We start from the raw sequence: 18,196 nt of genomic DNA on the forward strand, positions 1-18,196 counted from the left end.
TCAATCTAGATATAGAACAGTAAAGCGTGTAACAGAAATAGCAGAGTACCAGGTAGAATCACAGCACCATTACATCCCGAGACAAGTGAAACACTATCTTAGGCAGAAATGACATTAATACTCTTATCTGACAAAAAGATGAGGTGGATCTATCAAAATGTTAAGTTCACAAAATGTGAGTTAAAATTGCAGGAAGATGATAGCTACAAAGAAACAGGTTCATGTCCCAATCAGCTTCCGTTAGCATGGGCACTATTAGCGACTCAACTGCAGCTCTTGCCCAACAAGAGAGGAAAAGGCAAGCAACCTATTCCAGATCTGTATCAGCTACAAGGTAGTGTGTAAAAGCAACCTAGTTTACTCACCCTCCAATTTTCCTTTCTTGGTAGGAAACGCAACACATCTTTACATGTCCACCTCAACAGCCTGACCAAGCCTAGGATCTCACTACATGGGGAACATAGAAATTTCAAACAAAGACCAAGGTTCATCTCGTTCGCCTTCTAACCATAACTACTTGTATTTATATAGCACCTTTAACGTAGTAAAACGTCCCAAGGTGCTTCACAGGAGCGTCAAACAAAATTTGACAGAGCCACAAAAGGAGATATTAGGGCAGAAGACGTAGGTTTTAAGGCGTGTCTTAAAGAAGAAGCGAGGTAGAGAGGCGGAGAGATTTATAAAGGAAATTCCAGAGCTTAGGGCCTTGGCAGCTGAAGACACGACCATCAACGGTGGAGCGATTAAAATCGGGGATGCGCAAGAGGCCAGAATTGGAGGAGCACAGATATCTTGGAGGGGTGTAGGAGGTTACAGAGATAGGGAGGGGCAAGGCCATGAATGGATTTGAAAACAAGGATGAGAATTTTTTTTAAATCGAGGCATTGCTTAACCATCCTGGTAGTTGCATGATACAATGATAAATGGAGTTTTGACTAATCATGGTAATTAATCTGTATCAATTAGTCTACAACAAACCCAGACATAGGCAAGGAAAACCTCAATGGCGGAGAGCTTTGGGAACCATAGGCCCAAACTGTGGTGTTAACACACAGACCATGTCTTGGTGCATCGTACCTGTCCCAGCAAACAGAACAAAGCAAAATCTTTGATATTTCTCGCATAAAACGTTGCTGCCCACTTTGGATGAGACAGTCAGGGTTTTCCCCTGTGCAGGCATAACGATGAATTCATGCTCTGGGAAAATTGCAAAACCTTTACCTGCCTGATAATGTGAGCTGCTGGTCCCCAGAATAAACAAACATGGCTCACTCCTCAAGCTGCAAATCGTTCTAGTTTTACTTTGCGCTATTCTCAATCGCAGTTCAACTTTGATTGAAGGGAATTACCTTCTCTATGCAGGACAAAACCATTTATCTTGTTGACAAATAAAACAGATAATAAAATCTTAGAAAAACTCTGTCTATGCACACCTGAATGATGGGTTTAAATTCTTAAAAGTGTGTAGGAGGCAAGGGAATCCAAGTAGCTTGAGAGATTCATTAGAAAAACATTCAAGGGCTCCCCCACTAGCTATGTTGATAAAGGCAGCGTGTAGCTAATCCACATCAGTGAGTAAAGGCAGTGCGCGATTGAACCATAGTTAGTAAAGGCAGTGCGGCGGAGAGGCTGACAACAATGGGTGATGATGTGTGGGGAGGTGCCAGAGTGGGAGCCGGCTGCCAATGGAGTGCCATGGGGTGAATGTTGAGATGGCTGCTTGGAATTTTTAGAAAATTACTTCCCAGGATGGCATATTGTCCAAGGTGTCTTAAGTTTGCAGCTGACACCATCACTTCAATTTCCCCAGGCCTCCCATTCCTTAGCTATTTACACACCCTTTGTTTCTTTAATGTCTTAATGCTCCTGTCTATGACTTGACTGCGACGATCTGTTAGATCATTTCACTTATGATTCTTCTGCATGTTCCCCCTTCCTTTTCTGACTGTAATATGCCTGCCTCATTTTCAGTTCTGAAGGGTCCTCACCCAAAACATTAACTTTGTCTGCTCTCTCCTGATGATGACAGATGTGCTGAGTGCTTCCAGCATTTTTGTTATTGTCTCATATTCTTCAGCCTAGACTCGTGACCAAATGGCTTTCCAGAAGCAATCTTGCTGCCAAACATCACCCAGTTACTTGACAACTGAAAACCATATTTTTGAAGGATACACCACAGTTCCTGTGTTGTGCTTAGGTACCAACCAGCAAGAACACAGCATCAAAACACACTCGTAGTTTAAAAGCTCAACTGCACATTTCCACACTCGTCTTCACTGGCAATTTCCGACAGACTGGCTATGATTTATAAACAAGTCACAAAAAGCTAGATTAGTGCAATACAGCATCACTTGCTCATTGGGTCATAGAGCAAATACCTTACTGCATCATACGGAGGTTCTGACCTTGGGTAAATTGGTTGTACTACAACCTCGCACGTGACTAATCTAGCTCGTAAAATCAATTACAATGCAATATGTTGCTTTTAACGCACAAAGGTCAACGGTGTACTCTCCGGATAATACAGGCTGAATATTAAACAGAGGCAATAGGAATAAAGAACTGCAATAGGAACACATGGATGTATACAGTACTACTATAAAATGTCAGCTCAGCTAAGGGTAGCTAGGCCCGATTAAGTTATTCAGCAAGATCACTGGCTGATTAATTCCTGGAAATACGCCAGGAAGGAATGCCAAACAAATCTGGTGTGCATTGCTTGAAATTACACTCCTCTTCCAAGGAAAATATGATTACACTGCAAGAATTGCAGCTGTTTGCAGAAGCATTTGACATATCCTATGGCTGCTTCTCAGAGAGATATTGTAGCACAAGTTAGGAAAAAAAATTGAAGCACAAAGTTTCATTGATTATTTTACATTTGCAAAACACAAATTGTGGTTGCCATGGCAATGAATAGGATCAGACATCATTGATATTCGGTTGGTATTCTGAGTGCGGTTTTCAGTGCTGAAAGTTGGGCGAGTCAGGGAGTCTTAACTGGTTGCTGAAATCAAACTTTTGTTTGTTTCACATTTACTGTGTACTGTTCACTGTTTAAAATCTAAATTTCCCAGCTTTAAGCAGGGTTAAAAAGGGATAAACAAGTCCTACAACTCAGAGCAGCTGAAGGCAGTTAACAAGGGAAACTGGAGTAATCTGGTTAACCTGGTTCTCCTGTAGCTGGGCTCAGCAAGTCTTTGTTTCAGGGCCTATAAAAACAGGCTTTGAAGTGCGATTTTGCACTGAGTGCGGTTTTCAGAGAGTGCTGAGAGTTGGGTGAGTCAGGTGAGGCAAGGCCTCAGATCTTCGGCGGGTGCTTCAGCGGTAGAGCGGGCCTACAAAGGGCTCCAGAGACCAGGTAAGGCTTACTTTGCTGGTGGTATTGAATTAATTTAATTTAACTTGATTAAAGGGGTAGGTCATGCCAGGAGAGCCCAGCCCCGTGATATGCTCCTCTTGCTCTATGTGGGAATTCAGGGACGCTGCCAGTGTCCCTGACCAACACGTGTGCCAGAAATGCATCCAGCTGCAGCTACTAACGGGCCGTCTTGGGGTGCTGGAGCTGCGGGTGGATGGGTTGTGGAGCATTCACGATGCTGAGAGGGTCGCGAATTACTCGTACAGTGAGTTGGTCACACCGCAGGGTAGGGCTGCACAGGCAGAAGGGAAATGGGTGACCACCAGGTGGAACAATAGAAGCAGGCAGGTAGTGCAGGGGACCCCTGTGGCCATCCCCCTTTCAACCAGGTATACCGCTTTGGATACTGTTGGCTGGCGGGGGGGGGGGGGGATGACTTACCAGGGGAAGGTGGCAGCAGCCAACTTCCTGGCACTGGGGGTGCTCCTGCTGCCCAGGAAGGGAGGAAAGAGCAATAGTGGTAGGGGATTCTATAGTAAGGGGAACAGATAGGCGTTTCTGTGGCCGTAGACGTGAATCCAGGATGGTTTGTTGCCTCCCTGGTACCAGGGTCAAGGATGTCACTGAGCGGCTGCAGGGCATTCTGAAGGGGGAGGGCGAACAGCCAGAGGTCGTGGTCCACATTGGTACCAACGACATAGGTAAAAAGAGGGATGAGGTCCTGCAGCAAGAAGTTAGGGAGCTAGGTAGAAGATTAAAGAGCAGGACCTCAAAGGTTGTAATCTCTGGATTACTCCCGGTGCCACGTGCTAGTGAGTATAGGAATAGGAAGATAGAACAGATGAATGCGTGGCTAAAGGGATGGTGCAGGAGGGAGGGCTTTAGTTTCCTGGATCACTGGGTCTGCTTCTGGGAAAGGTGGGACTTGTACAAGTCGGACGGTTTACACCTGAACCAGAGGGGGACCAATATCCTTGCGGGGAGGTTTGCTAGAACTGTGGGGGGGGGGGGGGGGGGGTTTGTTTAAACTAACTTGGCAGGGGGATGAGATACAGAGTGGAGCTATAGTAGGGGGTGATTTACAGCCAAATACGGAGGAAAAAAACAAGTCCGCTGGGAAGGCAGAGCAAATATGCGAAGGCAAAAGGGAATATGGCAAGGCTGGAAGGCATTTATTTTAATGCAAGGAGTCTTGCAAATAAGGTGGATGAACTGAAGTTGTTGTTGAACACATGGAGTACGATATTGTTGCTATCACGGAGACATGGTTGAGGGAGGGTCAGGACTGGCAGCTCAATATTCCGGGGTATAGAATCTTCAGGCGAGACAGAGGGGGGTGTAAAAGGGGAGGGGGTGTTGCAATATTAATTAAGGAGTCAATTACTGCTGTAAGGGGGGATGATATATTAGCGGGTTCCTCTAATGAGGCCATATGGGTAGAACTTAAAAACAAAAAGGGGGCAAGCACTTTGCTGGGAGTGTACTATAGGCCCCCAAACAGTCAGGGGGAGATAGAGGAACAGATATGTAGGCAAATCTCAGAGAAGTGCGAAAATAATAGGGTAATAATAGTGGGGGATTTCAACTTCCCCAATATTAATTGGGATAGTCAGAGTGTGAAAGGCTTAGAGGGTGCAGAATTCTTAAAGTGCATCCAGGAGAGCTTTTTGAGCCAACATGTAGAAAGTCCTACAAGAGAGGGGGCGGTACTGGACCTAATTCTAGGGAATGTAGCCGGGCAAGTGGTGGAAGTGTCAGTAGGAGAGCATTTTGGCGACAGTGACCATAATTCGGTGAGATTTAAGGTGGTCATGGAAAAAGACAAAGACGGCCCGGAAATAAGGGTTCTAAATTGGGGGAAGGCCGATTTTAATATGATAAGGCAGGATCTGGCCAAAGTGGACTGGGAGCAGCTACTTATAGGAAAATCCACATCAAAGCAGTGGGGGACTTTCAGAAGGGAAATAGAGAGAGTACAACGCCAACATGTTCCTGTAAAGGTCAAGGGTGGGACCAACAAGCAAAGGGAACCTTGGATGACAAGGGATATACAAAAATGCATTAGGAAAAAAAGGGGGGCTTTTGGCAGTTACTAAAGACGGAGGAAGCCCTAGAGGAGTATAAAAAGTGCAGGGGCATACTTAAAAAAGAAATTAGGAGGGCGAGGAGGGGCCATGAAATAACACTGGCGAGCAAAATAAAGGAAAATCCTAAGATGTTTTATAAGTATATTAAGGGCAAGAGGATAACCAGGGAAAGGGTAGGGTCCATTAGGGACCAAAGTGGCAATCTGTGTGTAGAGCCAGATGATGTAGGCGGGGTTTTAAATGAATTTTTTGCATCTGTGTTCACTATGGAGAAAGACGATGTAGACATAGAAATCAGGCAAGGGGACTGTGATATACTTGAACATATTAGCATCGAGAGGGAGGAGGTACTAGCGGTTTTAGCAGGCCAAAAAGTGGATAAATCCCCAGGCCCGGACGAGATGTATCCCAGGCTGCTGTGTGAGGCAAAGGAGGAGATTGCAGGGGCTCTGACACAAATTTTCAGAACCTCTCTGGCCACAGGGGATGTACCAGAGGACTGGAGAACAGCTAACGTAGTACCATTATTCAAGAAGGGTAGCAGGGATAAACCAGGGAATTACAGGCCAGTGAGCCTAACATCTGTGGTAGGGAAATTATTGGGAAAAATTCTGAGGGACAAAATTAGTCTCCACTTGGAGAGGCAAGGATTAATCGGGGATAGTCAGCATGGCTTGGTCAAGGGTAAATCATGTCTGACCAATCTGATTGAATTTTTCGAGGGGGTGACTAGGTGTGTGGATGAGGGAAATGCTGTGGATGTGGTATACATGGACTTCAGTAAGGCTTTTGACAAAGTCCCGCATAGGAGACTGGTCAAGAAGGTAAGAGCCCATGGGATCCAGGGTGCCTTGGCACGTTGGACCCTAAACTGGCTGAGTGGCAGGAGGCAGAGGGTGATGGTCGAAGGTTGCTTTTGTGACTGGAAGCCTGTGTCCAGTGGGGTACCTCAGGGATCGGTGCTGGGTCCCTTGCTGTTTGTGATCTACATAAATGATTTGGATGAGAATGTAAAAGGTATGATCAGTAAGTTCGCAGATGACATGAAAATTGGTGGGGTGGTAAATTGCGAGGAGGAAAGCCTCAGGCTACAGGACGATATAAAACGGGTTGGTCAGATGGGCGGAAAAGTGGCAAATGGAATTTAACCCTGAAAAGTGCGAGGTGATGCATTTTGGACGGACAAATAAAGCAAGGGAATACACAATGAGTGGTAGGACCCTAGGAAGTACAGAGGGTCAGAGGGACCTTGGTGTACATGTACATAGATCCCTGAAGGCAGCGGAACAGGTAGATAAGATGGTTAAAAAGGCATATGGGATACTTGCCTTCATTAGCCGAGGCATAGAATATAAGAGCAGGGAGGTTATGATGGAGCTGTACAAAACGCTGGTAAGGCCACAGCTGGAGTACTGTGTGCAGTTCTGGTCGCCTCACTATAGGAAGGATGTGATTGCTTTGGAGAGGGTGCAGAGAAGATTCACCAGGATGTTACCTGGGATGGAGCGCCTCAGCTATGAAGAAAGACTAAACAGGCTGGGGTTGTTTTCCTTGGAGCAAAGAAGGCTGAGGGGGGACCTGATTGAGGTGTACAAAATGATGAGGGGCATAGATAGGGTAGATAAAGAGGAACTTTTCCCCTTAGTAGGGGGGTCAATAACAAGGGGGCATAGATTCAAGGTAAGGGGCAGGAGGTTTAGAGGGGATTTGAGGAGGAACTTTTTCACCCAGAGGGTGGTTGGAGTCTGGAACTCACTGCCTGAAAGGGTGGTAGAGGCAGGAACCCTCACAACATTCAAGAAGCATTTGGATGAGCGCTTGAAATGCCATTGCATACAAGGCTATGGACCAAATGCTGGAAAATGGGATTAGATTGGACAGGGCTTGATGGACGGCGCAGACACGATGGGCCTCTTTCTGTGCTGTATAACTCTATGACCTATATTCCTAGTGACATTAGGGTGGCCATCAGCTTTGTGGGGTGTACTATTTTGGTAATTGGAGCGATTGATTAGAGTTCAGTTCTCCCCTTCCTCCCCCAGTAGGGGCCGAGAGTGGTACCTTTACCTGCACATTATATTTGCACTATTAAGCCAGTCATTGATGTAGGGATTGTATTTTGCCCCACTAGTCCGTGTTGGTGTTTATCCTCCACATGAGCAATAGTCCTAATCCCATGTGCCTGCCCTGTTCCCATATTCCTTTATTTCCCTTTCCTTCAACCATCTATCTAACCGGTTCTTAAATGTTGACCCGGTCTCTGCTTCAATCACTAACTCCAGTAGTGCAGTCTACAGCCCTGTGTAGAAAAAAATGCTTCTCCTGCTCTCTGTCCTGAATCTATTGCATCAAATCTTGTATCTCTGCTCTCATCCTAGACTCCTCAACCACTGCAAACAATCTGTTTCTATCTACTCTGTTCCATCCCTTCATAATTTTAAACACCGCTGTCAAATCTCCTCTGTACTAACAAAAAACAGCCACAATTTTTCAAGTCTTTCTTCATATTTGTATTTCCTCACACCAGGCAGCATCCTGGTGAATCGGCGCTGTAACCTCTATTTATAGCCTCGAATATCCTTCCTATAGCATGGTGCCCAAAACTGTACACAGCACTCTAAGGTTTTATATAGATAGATACACCATTACATCTCTACTTTTAGATTCTATGCCTCTAAATCCAGGGTACATAATTGAAAAACTATAAACAGGAATGTGAAATAAAAACATAAATCTGCTAGAATTGAGCAGATCAATCAACTGAAAAAGATGGGTTTGATGTATTGGGTGGGACCCTTCTTCAAAACTCAGCATGCAGGAATTGGGAAACAATTCACCTTTAAAAGAGTGCAAGAAACATTAAACCCACCCTCCTCCTTTTCAGATGCCCTTGGCCCTGCTGTGCAATCCCGGCACAATGTTTTTATTTGTGTAGTTCAAGTGCTGCAGAATTGATAGAACAGTGCTCACTGTAACAGAACGGTAGGTAGGATACAGTACTGTCCTTGCACTATAAATACTGCATTAACCCATCCTCGCCTCTCCCTCCCCCAGCCCTAACTGAACCATACAAATAGCAAAATACTGCGGATGCTGGAAATCTGAAAACAGAAAATGCTGGAAACACTCAGCAGGTCAGGCAACATCCACAGACCTGAAACTTTAACTCTTTCTCTCTCCACGGATGCTGCCTGGCCTGCTGAGTATTTCCAGCATTTTCTATTGTTATTTCAGATTTCCAGCATCCGCAGTATTTTGCTATTATATATTGTTGTACCAGTGTACTACACTGCAAGGTGATACAATGTGGGCTGGTGCCAGATCAGGAACACAGGAACAGGAAGAGGCCATTCAGCCCCTCGAGCCTGTTCCACTATTCAATGAGATCCTGGCTGATCTGTATCCTAACTCCACCCACCCGCCTTGGCTCCACATCCCTTAATATCCTTGGCTAGCAAAAATCTATCAATCTCAGATTTAAAATTATTAATTGAGCTAGCTTCTACTGCTTTTTGTGGAGAGTGTTCCACACTTCTACCATCCTGTGTGTGAAGAAGTGTTTCCTAACTTCTCTCCTGAATGGCCTAGCTCTGGTTTGAATGTTATGTCCCCTTGTCCTGGACGTCCCCCACCAGTGAAAAAGTTTCTCTCTACCCTATCAATTCCTTTCAAAATACTAAAAACCTCAATAAAATTGCCACTTAACCTTCTGTATTCCAGGAAATACAAGCCTAGTTTATGTAATTTCGCCTCATAATCGAACCCTCGGAGCCCTGGCAATATTCTGGTGAATCTGCGCTGTACTCCTTTCCAAGGCCAATATATCCTTTCTAACGTGTGGTGCCCAGAACTGTACACTGTACTCTAGGTGTGGTCTAACCAGGGCTTTGTATAGCTGTAGCAAAACTTCCTCCCCTTTATTATTCTAGCCCTCTAGTTATAAAAGCCAACAATCCATTAGCCTTTGATTAGTTTTTGTACCTGACTACTACATTTGTTCTGTGTACACGGACCCCTAAATATCCAATATTCCTAGCTTTTCACCATTTAAAAAATACTCTGATCTATCCTTTTTTGGTCCAAAATGGATGACCTCACACATACCCGTGTTGAAATCCACCTGCCACAGACTTGCCCACTCAATCTATCAATATCTTTGTAATTTTATGCACCCATTCACACTACTTACTATGCCACCAATCTTTGTGTTATCAGAAAACTTGGATATATGGCTCTCTATTGCATTATCTAAGTCATTAAGAAATAGTGAATCGTTGAGGCTGCAGCACAGATCCTTGTGGGACACTTCTAGTGACTGCTTTCCAATTTGATTATCCCTACTCGCTGTCTTATACCGCCTAACCAATCTCCTAACCTGGTCAATAATCTGCCTTCAAATCCATGAGCTTTAGTTTTAGTTAACAGTCTCTGGGACCTTATTGAATGCCTTCTGAAAGTCCATATAAACTACATCCAGAGATATTCCCGTCTACTACTTTAGTTACTTCCTCAAAAAGTCCAACTATGTTCATTAGACGTGACCTACCTTTTACAAATCCATGTTGGCTCTCTCTAACCAGCTAAAATTTCTCTAAGTGCTCAGTCACTCTGTCCTTAATTATAGATTCCAATAATTTCCCCACAACAGATGTTAGACTAACAAGTCTATCATTTCCTGGTATCTATCTCTCACACCTTTCTTAAATAATGGAGTTACAGGGTATCCTTTGTTGGGCGGGGGGCATATTAATGCGTAGGACGATCTCACCACGCCACCTTTCCGATGGAGTTAAATGCTATACGAGAGAATCAAAGTACATTATCCTTCTACAATGATACAGCAGCAACACTGCACCTGCACCCCTGAGAAAATGCACAATCAAGGGGATTCAGCATCACAGGCATCAGTCCACACGATACTACAAGTCTCAGGATTTTAAAAGAAGGAACCGGAATATGTGCCACAACTGTACGAGCACTACCTCTTCACCCACACATCAAAAATGTGTTTAAACAAGCAGAATGCCTACAGTGCAGGTCACGTGTGACTGGGACAAAAAGCAGGGAGCTTGAGCAATGGGCCAATTCCAATTTCTCTGAAGATAAAGCACAGATGATCTTTTATGATGCTTTCACATATTGCAATCGGATGCAGTGTGAATTTATGGTTTCATTTAGAACAGACAGGTCTTACTAAAAGGATTGCCCCAGGAATTAAACATTAATCGTCAGGACATTGTTGCAAGCAATCTGGGAGAACCATCATATGGGCATTTTTTTTCCCATTTTCTTTGAACATTTTCATTAGTTATAAAAATATTGAAGATGGGGAAAAAAGGCTGTTTGACTGAGTGGGGGATGGGGGCGGGAGGTCATGTGATAAAACTTCCAGGAATAAGTTCAGCGTTAGCAACCCTACTTACAAAGCAAGGCTTCTTTTGCAAAGACATTGTATGTCTGCTAAAAGAGGGAGGGGTGCATTCTAAAACAAAGCAGGCTGCTCTGCAGAGCAAATTGAGTTAAGTTTATCTGGCATGGGAAATTCCTTTTGGGAAGAGGAAGGGATGGTATTGGAATATACTTTGCAAAACAGCTGAAGAGCTTTGCAAAAGAGATGTGGCTCGGTAGAAAGCATCCAAAGCAAAATAAAGTCACATTTTAATAAACCAGTCTTAGCTGAATCAAAGTAATCAGGATAAAGACACTGAATATCTTATTAGACATGCAATTTTAAAACTAAACCATAAAGGCAAATTACATTTTTTTCCTGAATTTTCCACTCCGTTTTATTTTGGAGGCTGTGAGGGATTTGAAATCTGATATCAACAGAAAAAAAGTCAATTGGCAGTGCTAGCACTGAGTAAAGGCACATGTTGGATTTGAGCAGTTAACCCTGCTCTACACAAAGCTGGTTTGGTTGTTCCTGCACAACCAACATTGAAATTTAGCATCAAGAAGGATGCATTGCTTAGATCACCTGCATTTCATTCAACGACACATTAAGGAGAGCACATTTCAATGGATCGTACTACTTTCCGGTTTGTTTACTTGCCGAAGTGAAGGATATTAAAAGGAAACTTTGCACGCAGAAGACATCACAGATCACCCGAGTGTTGGCTGGCAGGGATAGCTCGCTCAGCTCGGTGTGTTACAGTAATTTGGTGTTGGGATCGATAAATTTTTGTACGGTAAGGATTAGAATTAGCGTGATGTCCAACAGTCCCAAATGGATAGCCTGCTGACGTAAAGAGGCCGAGTAAAGATTACGACAGTATCAACACACTGTCATGAGCACTCAGTGACAATGACATTATGTATATGGTCAATGCTAGGGACACCAAGGGGTAGGTTCCATCACAACCAGCTTGGCTTCCACTTGGACTTTGGGAAATTAAAACACAAGAACCCAAATGGAGCCCTGGTTTGATGGTCTGGAAACCAGACCATAAAATGAAATATTTACAATGCACCCACACATCATTAATTGCCAGTGTTTACCCAACTGATTGACAGCATTGGAATACAGAGAATATTTCTAACCACAATTATACACACACACAATTCTCTCCAATGTAAAACATTGCAGCTGAAAAATACTGTGATCCTGAGCACCATTTAGAGGAGTGATCATGGGAGAGCGGGGGTGGTGTTATTCAAACTAACACAATGCCAATTCAGAAGCTGATCATTTTAGAAGACTTGCATTTATATAGCGCCTTTCACGACCACCAGACATCTCAAAGTGCTTTACAGCCAATTAAGTACTTTTGGAGTGTAGTCACTGTTGTAATGTGGGAAATGCGGCAGCCAATTTGCACACAGCAAGCTCCCACAAACAGCAATGTGATAATGACCAGGTAATCTGTTTTTGTTATGTTGGTTGAGGGATAAATATATTAGCCAGGACACCAGGGATAACTCCCCTGCTCTTCTTCAAAATAGTGCCATGGGATCTTTTACGTCCACCTGAGAGGGCAGACGGGGCCTCGGTTTAACGTCACATTCAAAAGACAGCACCTCCAACAGTGCAGCACTCCCAGCCCACCTTTATGTGCTCAAGACCTTGGAGTGGGACTTGAACACACAACCTTGACTCAGAGGCGAGTGTGCTCCCAACTGAGCCACAGCTCACGCTTACGATTTAAAAGAAAGTGAATTCTCTGGGAAAGATCCTGCATTGGTCAGCAAGAGTCCTGGCTAGTCATGAAACAACACATTCATTTTCTCATTAAAAAGTAAAACTTGGCAAAAACTAAAAGTGGAAGGGGAACTCAAAAGACAACAAGTTTCCTTTTAGCTTTTCCTCTGCTTTACAAACACAATGTTACACAACAAAGGATACCCGGAGGGACAAAAAAAACTGCGGCACAGGCTGCAGGCTCGGATAACAACGAATACTTGTGTTTCTAAGTTACAGCGATAATGTGAACTTTACATCATTGCAAACTTAAATGCTTGTTACTGTGTCTACTTAAATCAGAGCGCCCTTTCCACTCTGTTCCAAAATACCCTCAAACTGTATTAAATGGCTATTTAAACGTTGCATTCAGTTTACTTTGAACATGCTTTGCAAATTATGTACCTGTTGCACGACCCCAGACACAAGTAAAAATACAATCCATTTCCAAACCGAACACGTAATGAAGTGAGATTATTTTGCTTTGGGAAATGTGCACAAAGTCTAATTCTAACGAAATGACAATTTACCGAGCAAAACAAGGCAGCTTTGAATCAGCCAGGCTGCAATTGTCAGTGTGCATTTGTCAATTTGCACGCAGCCCTGAATGGGGGGGAAAAAGGTGGCCAGTGGGACCCGACTCAACTCCACCTTTTGCACCGAGGAGGGTCGACCGGCGCCAACTCCCTTCTGCACCGGCTGGCTCGAGCTCCGGGTCCCTGGCGCTCGCGACCCCGAGGCGAGGAGAGAAGGAGAGCACATCTCGTCATAAACCGAAAGAGGGGACATTTACATTTAAGGGGCCGCCACAAACTAGCCTGCTTAGGTTGCGGAGAGGGCCCGGGCCGCTGCCAGTGCGGAGTGTGGGGCGGTTTTCAGCGCCCGTTTCCCGCCTGTCACTCACAGTCCTCCTCGCGCGACTGTCGCTCGTTATCCCGCTGCGCCTGCGCCTCCCTGCCCGCCAGTGCGCAGGCGCAGGACCCAAGCCGTTCACATTATAACTGAATTTTAAATGCCGTTCACTTCCCAAATGTCAACCTCCAGCTCAGAGAATAGCTTCCTCCATAGACAGGCGGTAGTGTTTTAATGGACTACATCTTGCGGCACCCTTTAGAAAAAAGACTTAGAAGTGACCTGATAGAGGACTTTAAAATTATGATGGGGTTGAACAGGGTAGATGTGGAGAGAATCCAAAACCAGCGGCCATAAATACAAGATAATCACTAATAAATCCAACAGGGAAATGAGGAGAAATTTCTTTAATCAGAGTGTGGTTAGAATCTGGAACTCGGTACCACAGGAAATGAGGCAAATAGCTTAGATGCTTTCAAAAGGAAATTAGACAACTACATGAGAGAAAAGGGAATTGAAAGATGTGCTGAAAGGCTGAGATGAGGTCAATGGAATGGGAGGAGACTCGTGGAGTATAAACACCAGCACAGACTAGTTGGGCCGAATGGCGGCTCGTGCCTTCAGCTGCCTATGTCCTAAGCTCTGGAATTCCTTCCCTAAATCTCTCTGCCGCTCCACTTCTCTTTCCTCCTTTAAGACGCTCTTAAAACCTACCTCTTCGACCCAGCTTGTGGTCCTCTGCCCTAATATCTCCTGATATGGCTCAGTGTCAATTTTTTTTATAACACTCCTAATAAAACGTCACAAGGCGCTATATAAATATAAGTTGTTGTTGTATATTCTATCTAATCTTGTGGTACCAGACTTTGCACCAGTCTAAAGTGTGAGATTTTCAGTCACAAGCCATATACCCGAGGCATCACGTCCCACCAATAAATGTAGTTAAAAGCAGCGAGTTGCCTTCCCCTTTTTAATCCTCATTTTTCTCACCTGTTACTGCTGCGGTGGCCCCTCCAAGTCACTGATTTTCTTTACACACAATGCATGGACATTGTTTAAATTGTGTAAGAGTAGGCATAGACTGGACGTTGGACAGATCTTCTTTTCCCAGAGAGTATTGAGTCTCTGGAATGCGTTGCCGGCTGTTGTGGTGGGTGTGGACTCTCGGCACGTCTTCAAAGAGTGAGCTGGACTGGTTCCTGACTGAGGTGGAGATTACATCATATAGAGGCAATTGTTTTGTAGATAACACTTGGTCCTTGTGATCTCCTGGACTGGTTTCAATCACCTGAGGGCGGTTGGAAATGAATTTTCAAGAATATCCTCCTCCAACGCCTCTTTGTCGTCCAGCTGGGTGGGACTGCACTCACCTGGTTCCATTCTTATCTATCTAATCATAGCCAGAGAATCACCTGCACTGGCTTCTCTTCCCGCATCGTTACCTCTGGTGTCCCCTAAGGATCTATCCTCAGCCCTCTCCTATTTCTCATCTACATGCTGCCCCTTGGTGACATCATCCGAAAACACAGCATCAGTTTCCACATGTACGCTGACGACACCCAGTTCTACCTACATTTCGTTGTACTGCACTTGTGCACTAACAATGACAATAAAAGTTGATTTGATTTGATTTGACTTCTCTTGACCCCTCCACGGTCTCTAAATTTTCAGACTGCTTGTCCGACATACAGTTCTGGATGAGCAAAAATGTTCTCTAATTAAATATTGGGAAGACTGAAGCCATTGTTTTCGATCTCCGCCACAAACTCCATTCCCTAGCCATTGACTCCATACCTCTCCCTAACATCTGTCTGAGGCTGAATCACACTGTTCGCAACCTTGGTGTCATATTTGACCCTGAAATGAGCTTCCAACCACATATCCATGGCATAACTAAGACCACCTATTTCCACCTCCATGACATCGCCCGTCTCTGCCCTTGCCTCAGCTCATCTGCTGCTGAAACCCTCATCCATGCCTTTGTTACCTCTAGACTTGACTATTCTAATGCACTCCTGGCTGGCCTCCCACGTTCTACGTAGGTAAACTTGAGGTCATCCAAAACTCGGCTGCCCGTGTCCTAATTCACACCAAGTCCCATTCGCCCATCACCCCTGTGCTCGCTGACCTACATTGGCTCCCGGTTAAGCAATGCCTCGATTTCAAAATTCTCATCCTTGTTTTCAAATCCTTCCATGGCCTCATCCCCCCACCTCTATAATCTCCTCCAGCCCCACAAACCCCCGAGATATCTGCGCTCCTCTAATTCTGCCCTCTTGAGCATCCCTGATTATAATTGCTCAACCTTTGGTGGCCGTGCCTTCTGTTGCCTAGGCCCTAAGCTCTGGAATTTCCTCCCTAAACCTCTCCATCTCTCTCTCCTCCTTTAAGACACTCCTTAAAATCTACCTCTTTGACCAAGCTTTTGATAATCAGCCCTAATTCCTTCTTATGTGGCTTGGTGTCAACATTTTTTGTCTTTTAATACTCCTGCGAAGTGCCTTGGGATGTTTTACTATGGTAAAGGTGCTATATAAAAACAAGTTGTTGTTGTTAATGGCCTTGGGTATTTTTTACCTTTTCTTTGCCTCTCCTAAGAGACTACATGGCAGGGGGCGGGGGGAGAAAGTGGTCACGATGCTCTGGCTAGCACGGTGTGGGGCAGGCTTGGTGGACCAGCTGGTCTTTTCCTGCCCGTCAATTTTGTATTTTCGTATGACAAAGTGCTGTTCACTAGCCTCTTACTGGCAGTGTGTTTCTTCCCCATAGATACCAGATGAGACCAACTCACACCTCCTGGTATCTATGGGAAGAAGCATGGCGACAGTCACTGGTCAGCGAGCACCACTTTGTCCACACACCAAGTACAAATATGTGGAGCTCAGTCTTGCCCTACTTAACAATATAATCCAGCAGCCAAAAATGATTTTCTGCTGGAATCGGTGTGTGGAGTTGACATTGCATCCTTCATTGCAGCGTGAAAAAGTTCTTCTATTTCTCCTCGCATTTTCTTTTTCTCTCTCATGATATATTTTCCTCACTCTGTTAGAGCCCTTTCACTGGATGGTCAAACACCTGGTGCAAGATTAATCTGATCAACAACAACATCCAGGAAACCAAGGGCCACATTAGGTGTGTATCATTGAACCTCAAGAGCCACATATGAAGCCTGTTCTTATTCATTTGTACATAGCTCAAGTTGGTGATCAGAACCAATCTTAGTGCTCTGGTTTAGTATTTGTTTACTCAAGAGACAATAGTGCTAGAAGTAGCCCTTTCCAAACCTCCAGGCCCACAGAATCCAAGCAGGAGAAACCTGTGAATGAGAAATACAAATGCAAATAGGGCTGGATTTCCAAGGCCTGGAGGCTGTAGTTTGGACATTCCTAACACTCTAGGACCTAAGCTCTGGAATTTGCCCCCCCCGCCAAAAAAAACCTCTCTGCCTCTCCTCCTTCAAGATGCTCCACAAGCCTTCCTCTTTGACCAAGCTTTTAGTCACCTGTACTAATATCTCCTTGTGGCTAAGTGTCAAATTTTGTCTGTTAACACTCCTGTGAAGCGCCTTGGGATGTTTTACTACATTAACGGCACTAAATGAAAGTTGTTGTTGATATGAACTAAGACAGCAAGTATTGCAATGAGGGTCTTGGCAATGACTAAGGCAGGAGAACCATAAGATTCTTATTCAGGGCCAATATAGGCAAATGTGGTTGGGATCAGCTCAGCAAGTCATCGAACTTACACTAAGGAAGGACTTTATTTCAATCAGCGGAGCTCTGAAGAATCAGTCCAACGAGAGGGCAACACTGTGTGGGGCAGACTGGGCACCACAACAGTGGGACGATAGAAATCAGAGGAAAATGGACAAACAGTAATATGGGGAGAGGAAGGGACAGGAGTGCCTGGGGCAGTACCTGGAATATCCACCTCCCTCCACCCAAATAATGAATTGGGGGAGAAATACAGAACGAGTTGACTTTAATCACTGGATTTAAGGATAACTGTAGGCCATTACTGTTCATTGGAAATTCAGAATTGGTGATTAATACGTTATATACAAACTTATTCCTTCCCAAAAAAATGCTTTCTAAAAAAAAAATAGCAACAATGAATTTGGTACATGGCAAAATGATGTGCGATGAATGAGCTCATTGGCCCTGGGCTATGGTGAGGATAAATTAGCCATGGTTCTCATTCCTGACCAGAAACTAGTGACTCTTGGTCAAAACTGCACGTGTATGGTACGCTGGAGGAGGAGAGGATCAGGATTGGATCTTATGTCTTCGACAGTCAAATAACCTGCCTGCCCTCACACAGAAAAAAAGTCGTTCTGCCTACTTTGGCTGGGTATCAGAGATCTGCTGGCACCAAGCAGAACCATACCCCAGCAACAGTAAGCGCTTCCAGGCAGGGGGAGGGGATATCAGAAAAAAAATCAATGAGGCATTCTCATTGAGCATACGGGTTGATAATGAGCTAATCATAGCATCAGTATCAATCTCAACATGATCTGATGTCTATGTACAAGCAATTAATGAAAGGGGTTAAAAATCCATAAGCTGCATGAGCAATGCTTTTGGTAAAACAGTCCAACATACTGCAGCATAAAACCATTGGGTAGACATTGCAAACTCTCTCTGGTACTGTAAATAATTCCCAGTCATTCCCCTTCCTCCTTCAGGATCAGTCTGCGTGTCATCGCAGGGTTTTGCAAAG

General features: G+C 44.5%; 1 protein-coding gene across 7 annotated transcripts in view; it reads right to left on the reverse strand.

The window, feature by feature from the left end:
- Positions 1-14,834, reverse strand: part of tbc1d24 (TBC1 domain family, member 24) — a 59,397-nt gene extending 44,563 nt beyond the window's left edge. For 2 of the 7 annotated variants that reach the window (XM_086000990.1, XM_086000991.1), the window contains exon 1: positions 13,031-13,572. The gene's annotated coding sequence lies outside the window, so the exon portion shown is untranslated. Of the gene's footprint in view, positions 1-365; positions 463-13,030; positions 13,575-14,467 lie in introns of those variants that run through there. The other 5 variants (XM_086000996.1, XM_086000992.1, XM_086000993.1 and 2 more) reach the window with 5 other exon arrangements.
- Between the last annotated feature and the right edge of the window lie 3,362 nt (positions 14,835-18,196).

The sequence above is a fragment of the Somniosus microcephalus genome, chromosome 11 (assembly GCF_052327205.1).
Source record: "Somniosus microcephalus isolate GS21.2 chromosome 11, FLI_Smic_1.0, whole genome shotgun sequence".
Lineage (NCBI taxonomy): Eukaryota > Metazoa > Chordata > Chondrichthyes > Squaliformes > Somniosidae > Somniosus > Somniosus microcephalus.